Source organism: Zonotrichia leucophrys, chromosome 8, assembly GCF_028769735.1.
Source record: "Zonotrichia leucophrys gambelii isolate GWCS_2022_RI chromosome 8, RI_Zleu_2.0, whole genome shotgun sequence".
Classification (NCBI taxonomy): domain Eukaryota; kingdom Metazoa; phylum Chordata; class Aves; order Passeriformes; family Passerellidae; genus Zonotrichia; species Zonotrichia leucophrys.
The window spans coordinates 29,316,330-29,324,012 of NC_088178.1; the positions used below are offsets into that span (position 1 = coordinate 29,316,330).

Consider the following 7,683-nt stretch of genomic DNA (forward strand, 5'->3'; position numbering starts at 1 on the left):
GAAATCAGGGATCCCACGGGTTCCTTGTGTCTGACCAGAGTCTGGATGAGCTCTGGGCTATTCCTTGGCTTTAGGGCCTGGAGTTATTCGGAGACTCCTACAAATCAATACCTAAGGCAAATAAAAGACATTTAAGCCAAGCCCTAATTTTCTAATAGAAATTTTCTAATAGAAATTTCCAAGGTTATAACTCCATTTCAGAAGCACCTGGTGCCCATTACAAAGACATTTAAGCCAAGCCCTAATTTTCTAATAGAAATTTTCTAATAGAAATTTCCAAGGTTGTAACTCCATTCCAGAAGCACCTGGTGCCCATTACAACCTGCAGAGCCCAAACAGACTTTTCCACCAGCAACACTGGAAGGCAGCAAGTGCTAAATCTGGGAATTGCAGCTTCGTTACCAAAGCCAAATGCACCTTTCTCTTCCTTCAGCATCAAAAACAAGAAAGAAAGGTAGAAGAAAAAATATATCATTTAATATAAATGCAACACAGATCAAGAGCAGGAAAGAGCAAAGAGGCAAAGTGAATTTGGAATCCTTTTTTGTTTTTAGAGGTAGCACAGAGTGACAGAGCTGTCAGAGGTGACACAAAGGTGTGACACACACAGCTCAGCCTCCCTGACCTCTGCTGCTCCATGAACTTTTAAACTCTCAGCCCCAGCAATTTCAAAATTATTGGCGCCTGCTTTGCTGTACTTTGAGGAAAAGTGAAATACAGAAGTGTCCAGGAAGTGAAAGGTTATTTCTTGTGCATCCTCAGTAAACACGAAACAGCGAGTGCACAAGGAAACATCACACAAAGTGACCTGCAAATGCCACCTTGAATTCCAAACCTTGGATTTGGAATTCAAAACCCCACACCGAGGGTGGCCACCCCTTTTTTCCATGCAGGAGGCCGCCAGCTTGAGATAAAAGGTGAGAGTTTGAGAACCTGGGGAGGAAAAAACCAATCCATGCAAAACAGATTTAAATACAAAAGACTGAGCCTAATGCAGTACTTAAGGTGGTACCTTTAATTCTTTTTTTCCCCTTAGTTGTGATGCTTTACAACTAATTTATCTCCACGAAAAGATAAAAGTCAAACAGAACAAGGCACAGAAATATAAAAAGCTGCTTTGCATTTGTTATCACGCTTTAGTAAAATGCAGAGGAGAGCAGAGGCAGGTATTTCTGGATGGCAAGCAGCAGGAAGTCATTTAGACTCACCAAGTGCCAAGGTTTTAAGGCTTGTTGTGTTTATTGTATCTCTCCGTGCTGCTGGTGGCTCAAAATGAACATAAAAGTCACCTCTGCCAAATTGATTTCCTGAAAATCTGAGTCCATACACAAACAAATTGTGCTCCCTCTCCTGTCCCAGTCATGGACCGAGCACTGTCTGCTCCATTTTCCTTATCTAAAAAAAGTGGAAGGTTTAGATCTGTCCTTTTCCTGACAAACAAGGTGTCAAGGGCTTTTCCCAGATTTCCTAAGCTGAACAACAATTTTTTCCTGTTCCAAATGATTTCAGTCAATATTAGCTCAGTGCCAGGAAAATGAAGTGGTCTCAAAGACCAATACATTCATTTGGAGAGAATATGCACCACATTAAAGGGTTATTATTAGGAGTATCACTAATACAATTCAATATTTCAATATCCTGCTAAACTCCAGCTGGGCCCCCTGATGAGCAAGACAAATTCCATTCAGTCTTGGAATAGCTGGAAAAGACAGGAAACACTCAAGGAATAATCTAAACAGCACTGGGAATCCAAAACTGCTAAAAGTTTGAACTATATTCATATTCTGGGGCTTCAACAAGCCAAAGCCCCTCTCAGATCCGTTCTGTAAACACGGGAGCAATGTGAAAATTCCCTTTAGGAGTTTTCTCCTGGAAGGAGGAAGAGCAGTTATCAGATTTTGTGTTCAAAGAGAATTATGCCTTTGGGAACTGGAGCCAAACTTGACTCACAGAAAATCCCACATGCTTCAAAATTCAGAGAATACTGCATTAAACACCGGATTAATTCCCTTTATTAGCACAGCCTCCCTTGTGCAGCAGCCCTGCTTCAAAGGAGTAGCAGTAAGATCTATCAGAAAGCAAAGCTACCAGAGAAATGGATTTATGACAGCTGAGTTTCCCAAAGCCAATCCCCTTGTAAAGGCTCCTTCTTGCTATTTCCAGAAAACTTTGTGCAACCAGATCCAAACAGGACCAACAGCAACACCAAACCATTTCAATTTCACAATTTTCCTACTCTCTGCTTATCTCCACCTTACTCTGCATAAAAATTCCTTTTTTTTCTTCCCTCAGGTTTTCACCACTGCCTTTCTCCACAGTTCAGGATAATGCAGAAATCCTCTGCTTTTCCCTCAACTTCCAGCTCTTTTCCTTTATTTCCTAAATTACCTTTTACAACCCAGAGGGAGGAGAAGGAAACCTAAACTAAGTTCAACAGAATAATTTTATGTGCCAGCAGTTTCAAGGCATCACACACGTTAATATCAGCGTTATCAAACCTCCCACACTGTGCAAAAGGCATTATTGATTTGCAGAGCAACTGCTCCAGACTTTACTTTTCCATGTGCAGGCTGCTCTCCCAGTTTCCTGTAGCTCAATTTTTCTGTCAGTTATGCAACTTACGTTACATTTATATAACTAGCTCAAGGAAAAAAAAAAAAAAAAAAAAATGATAATTACTCCAGCCAGCAAAACTATTTGCAGTTTTATAAAGCCCTTCAGCATGAAGAAAATGGTCAGGGCATGTTCCTTAAAAACCCACCTGCCTGCAACAGGCCAGGACATTCAAACCACTAAATTATACTTCCTCCTCTCCACTTTCAGTCATGAGAAACTTGCAGCCATTTTGCCCAAGAAAACCATCAGCAACTTCTTCTTCCAGCAGTTTTCTGCACTGTTTTAGTTTTTTGGAAGGATCCATGTGAAATGAATCCTGGATGGGAGCCCCCAAGTGCTGCTAAAGAAATCAAATGGGAGAAGAGCCTCCCTTCATCTGTCACTTCTGCACAGAAGCTACAGCAAGAGATGGAAGCGGCAACTGAGCTGCCAAAACCCCAAAATGCTGATTTTTTTAAAGCTCTACTTTCCTTCTTGAGGCTGAAGCATTTCTGTCTCACCCTGCCAGCAAAACCGAGCTGCATCAGGCCATGAGAAGTGTTATTGCAGGCAGGCTCTCAGCATTAACTGCCTGAATTACGTGCTTGAACTGTAAAAGCCATTTTCTATCAATTTAGCAAGTGTTTGCCATCACCAATACCTGAAATCTAATTGCATATTAAGTGCTTCAAAGGTCTGGAGCAACTCTGAGTGTGTTTACAGGAATAATGCCTGAATTGCAACCTGTTGGCCAGGCTGAAGAGAACAACGTGGATATTGCCAGTTTTTCACACACAAGAAAACACTTTATCATTTTTAATTGCTGTTGCACACCAGACAAACCAGGAACCGATTCCCAGCTCGATGTTCCCTCCACAATCTGGCTTTTCTCCTTCCTGGGTCAGAAATCCTCCCAAGAACCCTTTTCACACCTGGATAAAAGCAGTCCTAAGGGTTTGCTGTTGTGTGTGAAAGCTTTGGTCCCTCCAAACAATGCAAACACCTTGGTCTGTAAGGAACCAGAGCAGCTCTTTCTGCTGGGATTCACACCCCACACAAGGATTATCCACCTGGCTGCTGGATTCTGGAGCTCCCTTCCTCATTTTGTGCCTCTTCCTCAAGCCAGATCAAGCATCACAAGGTGCCAAGGGAAGTTCAGGTGAACAAAAATGTTTGTTCCACCTCCAAATCCAGGGAAGCTGGCAGGATGCTACCTGTGAAAATAGATTTTTTTTTCCCCTCCACACAAAAAAAGGGAAGCTGATTTCTCTGAGTTCTGTCTTCATTTGCAAGACTAAACCACTACAGAAATGTCCATCTAAACTTCTTGAATTTATACCACTTGTAAGAACCCTGCCTTACTTCCAGCCCCGAAGAGGTCAGGCAAAAGAATAAAACTAACTTGAAATTGCAGACTCTGTTTGACCGAGGGGAAAATGAGTTTAAAAGGAATATTGATTTTACCCCCTGAGTGACTGTTCAGGTGCACTTCAGCTTTTTGCTTTGCTCCTGATACACGTTTATTTTTCAATGTTTTTACATTAAATATTGCTGATTTTTTTTTTAATTGAAATCATTGAACAGACAACTTGAACAGACAGAAACAGCTCAACATTTACAGTATGTAAAAAAACCACTTTGCAATTAATTCTGAATAATTGTGCAGAGCATAACCTTCCAGGAGTTCACAAGCTTTAAAATCGTTCCTGTTTTGTGTTTATATTCTATTGTTTTGTGTTTATATTCTATAATGTATTCCATTATATTCTAAGTTTAAGCCCACTCCCCGTGGCTTTTTACAAGCTTTTCACATCACCTTTCCCAAAGGGCAGAGCCACGCTGTGCCACCAGGCCTCGGGACAGCTTGCAGACACTGTGACACTCAGATCAGTAACATATTTAACAACTGAATCACCAAAACTGAACTGACAAAACCATTTGTAGCATCTGCCTGCGATGACAAACTTGAACATCTCAAGCCTGGCGGGTTTGTGGCTCAGCCTGAGCTGGCCCCGCATTTCAAAGCACCTGTGTTGCTATCACCTAACACAGACCCAGATCAAGGTGCAACTTCCTGTGTGTTTTAAAAACAAGTGCCAGGAGGAAATGCCTCCCAGTCCCCTTATAAGGGCAAAACTGAACTTGATAGCGAGCTGCAGCACCCGAATAAAGCAGCACCCAAAGAAATCCACTCTGCTCAGGAATAAATGTGCAGGAATCTTCCCCGAGCAAAGCTGGGTTCTTTGGAGTTCAGTTTAAACACTGACACGACTTGGAGTTATTTCAATCTGCCTCCCCCAATAAACGAATCACAAAATAAAACAAATCCCGAAGTTTTCTTGCAGTTAGCATTCTAGACATGCCTCAAATTATGACTTCCCATTGCTAATCCCTTGGAACAGACAGTGCATCCTCCTCAGCTCCGGGTCTGTTTGAACAGAGCTGGATCCATCCTCTCCTGACACACTGAGCTGTCTTTCTACCCTCAATCTGCATTATTACCAGCAGCCTCGATGTGCTTCAGATTTATTCTGGTTCTCCTCTCCTCCTTCATGGGTTTTAAAAGTCCCAATTCAACACGGTTATAGAACCATAGATTGGTTTGGGTTAAAGAGACCTTAAAGATCGATTTAGTTCCGACTCGCAGCCATCATCCAACCCAGCAATTACTTTGTCACACACACACAGAGCAGAATTATGGTTTGGGCATCTGCAGAAGGTGCGGAGCCGGCACACCTTGCCGGGCTCCCTGCTCCTCATCCCTGCGTGTCCTTTGGGGTGATGGATCCAGCCACGGCTGGGAAGGAGGGAAGGGACAGAGGGGTGGCAGATGTCCCCAAGTGTCCCTGTGCACACAGAAACAGCTGCCGGACAGACAGCCGGACACCATCAGCTGCCCGGCAGTGGAAGGCAGGGATGTCCCCGGCACAGAGAGCTCACGGTCAGGGCTCACCCGGGGCTCCGGGGGCTTCCAACTCCTCCACACCCACCGGCGGCCACAACCGGAGCTGTTTCACTGCTGTTCCCTCTGCCGCCGGCCCGGGGCCGAAACGCGGCTCTGACAGCCCTGCCTGAGGGGCACCAGAGCACCAGGGGCACCTCCATCGGCACCCTCTGGGACACAGGGGACCCAGCGGCTCCGCTCCCTCTGGGACCGGGGACCGCGGCGGCTCCTCACGGGCACCGGCCCCTCTGGGCTCAGGGCCCGCAGCCGCTCCGCAGCCCGGGCGCGCCCGCCGCGCTCAGCCCACGCCGCCCCCGCTCCGCTCTCCGGGAAAGGCACCCGCCGCCCGCTCCGCCCTCCCCGGTCCCCTTCAGGCCGGCCCGGGGCCCCGGCAGCCCCGGCTGGCCCCACTCACCGCTGCCGTGGCGCTCGGCGGGACGGGGCGGCGCGGCCCCGCGGGGCCGGGAGCGGCTCAGTGCAGGCCGGGCCGAGCCGGGCCGGGCGGTGCGGTGCGGACAGCCCGGGCCGGGAGCGGCTCAGCCCGGGGACGGCCCGCGGCGCTCGGCGGCGGAGAGCGGAGGGCGGCGGTCCCGGCACGGCGGACGCGCACGGAGCATGCGCGGGGCCGGGCCCGCCCCGGGGAGGCGCCTGGGCCCGGCTGAGGCACCGCGGGACGGAGCGGAGCGGGCCGGGGCGGGAACGCTCCGTGTGTGGGAGCGGCCTCTATTGGGGAGCGGTGCCTGTGTGGGAACGGCCCCTGTGTGGGTACGGCCCGTGTGGGAGCGGCCCCTTCCAGCCCGAGCCGTGCCTGCGTTCTGTGGTTACCGCTCGGACAGTGCCGGAGCTGCGGGTTCTTCCCCACCCCAGCGCCGAGGCTGCGGCTGTCACCTCTGCAGATGCCCAGAGTTTGTCACGGGGCTGTCTGAGCTAGAGAATTACGGAATCACAGAATCATTGAGCTGGGAAAAGCCCTCCAAAGTCACCGAGCCCAAGCAGTGAGCCAGCCCAGAGCGCTGAGTGCCGCGTCCAGGGATGGGCACTCCAAAGCTCCTTGCACAGCCCCTTCCGAGGCCTGAGCCCCCTTTCCATGGAGAAATCCCTGCTGATGTCCAATCTAAACCAGCCCTGGCACAGTTTACGACCACGTCTTCTTGTCCTATTGCTGCTTACAGAAAAATCAACCCCTCACCTGGCTACAAGCTCCTGTCAGGTGTGTGTGGAATCATCTTTTACAAACCCACAACCTTGTTTCCATTCTCACGCCGATGCGAGCGAGGCAGTGTAAACAACTCACTGAAATGGGGAGATGCTCACAATCCTCCTGTCTGCACAGAAAAGAAACTGTTTTTTTTCACTGCGGTTTCAAACTCTTGTCAAAGTCACAGGAAACGGCACAAGTGGAAGTAAAACGCGTAAGAAAATGATTCAGTTCAATGAAATCACTCGCCCCTGCTTCCCACACACCACACGTATCTGGCATTTTCTTCTGAGAGAAATCTGCTGCTGCCTTTTGGGGGAATCGTCCTGAAAGATTAATAGGTCATTAGAAAACCCATTCTGATAAATATTTCCCCTGGGTGTAACTCAGACTGAGCACACTGACACCATTTCATCAAGGCTTTCTGGCGTGTGGCAGCACCAGGTGTGAAAGGCCCCTCGCTGTTCTGTGGTGTTTACACACACACCCGGCTCATCCACCTTGTGCCTCAGCAATCCCGAGTTTTGTCCCTTTTCTCCAGGAAATCAACCTGGGAGCAGCCAGGAGTCAGGTGCTGCTGGCCTGGGAGTGCACATGTCCAGGTGGTTGTAATTTACAAACTGGAGAAATAATCACTGCTTCCATTTTTCCCCTCTCCCGAGAGGAATCCAGCCAGCCCTGTTTCCGCAGCCATCAGGGAACCAGCAGGGTGGGATTTGGATGATTTTGCACCATGATAACCTTTTTCCTCAGCTACATGGCCACTGGGTCTGGATTAACCACGCACTCTGGGAAAGCGCTGGAGCCTCAACCTGTTTCCATCACTTTGGTCATCTCAAGAGTAGAAAAGAGCCTGAGGCTGGGAGAAGAGAGGTTAAACAGTGCAAATCATGGAATCATGGAAGGGTCTGGATTGGAAGGGACATAAAAAATCATCTGATTTCAC

The 7,683-nt window shown here is 48.2% G+C and overlaps 1 protein-coding gene across 3 annotated transcripts in view; it reads right to left on the bottom strand.

Annotated features, from left to right (window-relative positions):
* JAK1 (Janus kinase 1) overlaps window positions 1-6,119 on the bottom strand; it is a 73,091-nt gene extending 66,972 nt beyond the window's left edge. For all 3 annotated transcript variants that reach the window (XM_064719452.1, XM_064719451.1, XM_064719450.1), the window contains exon 1: window positions 5,955-6,119. The gene's annotated coding sequence lies outside the window, so the exon portion shown is untranslated. The remainder of the gene's footprint in view (window positions 1-5,954) is intronic.
* Window positions 6,120-7,683: the final 1,564 nt, after the last annotated feature.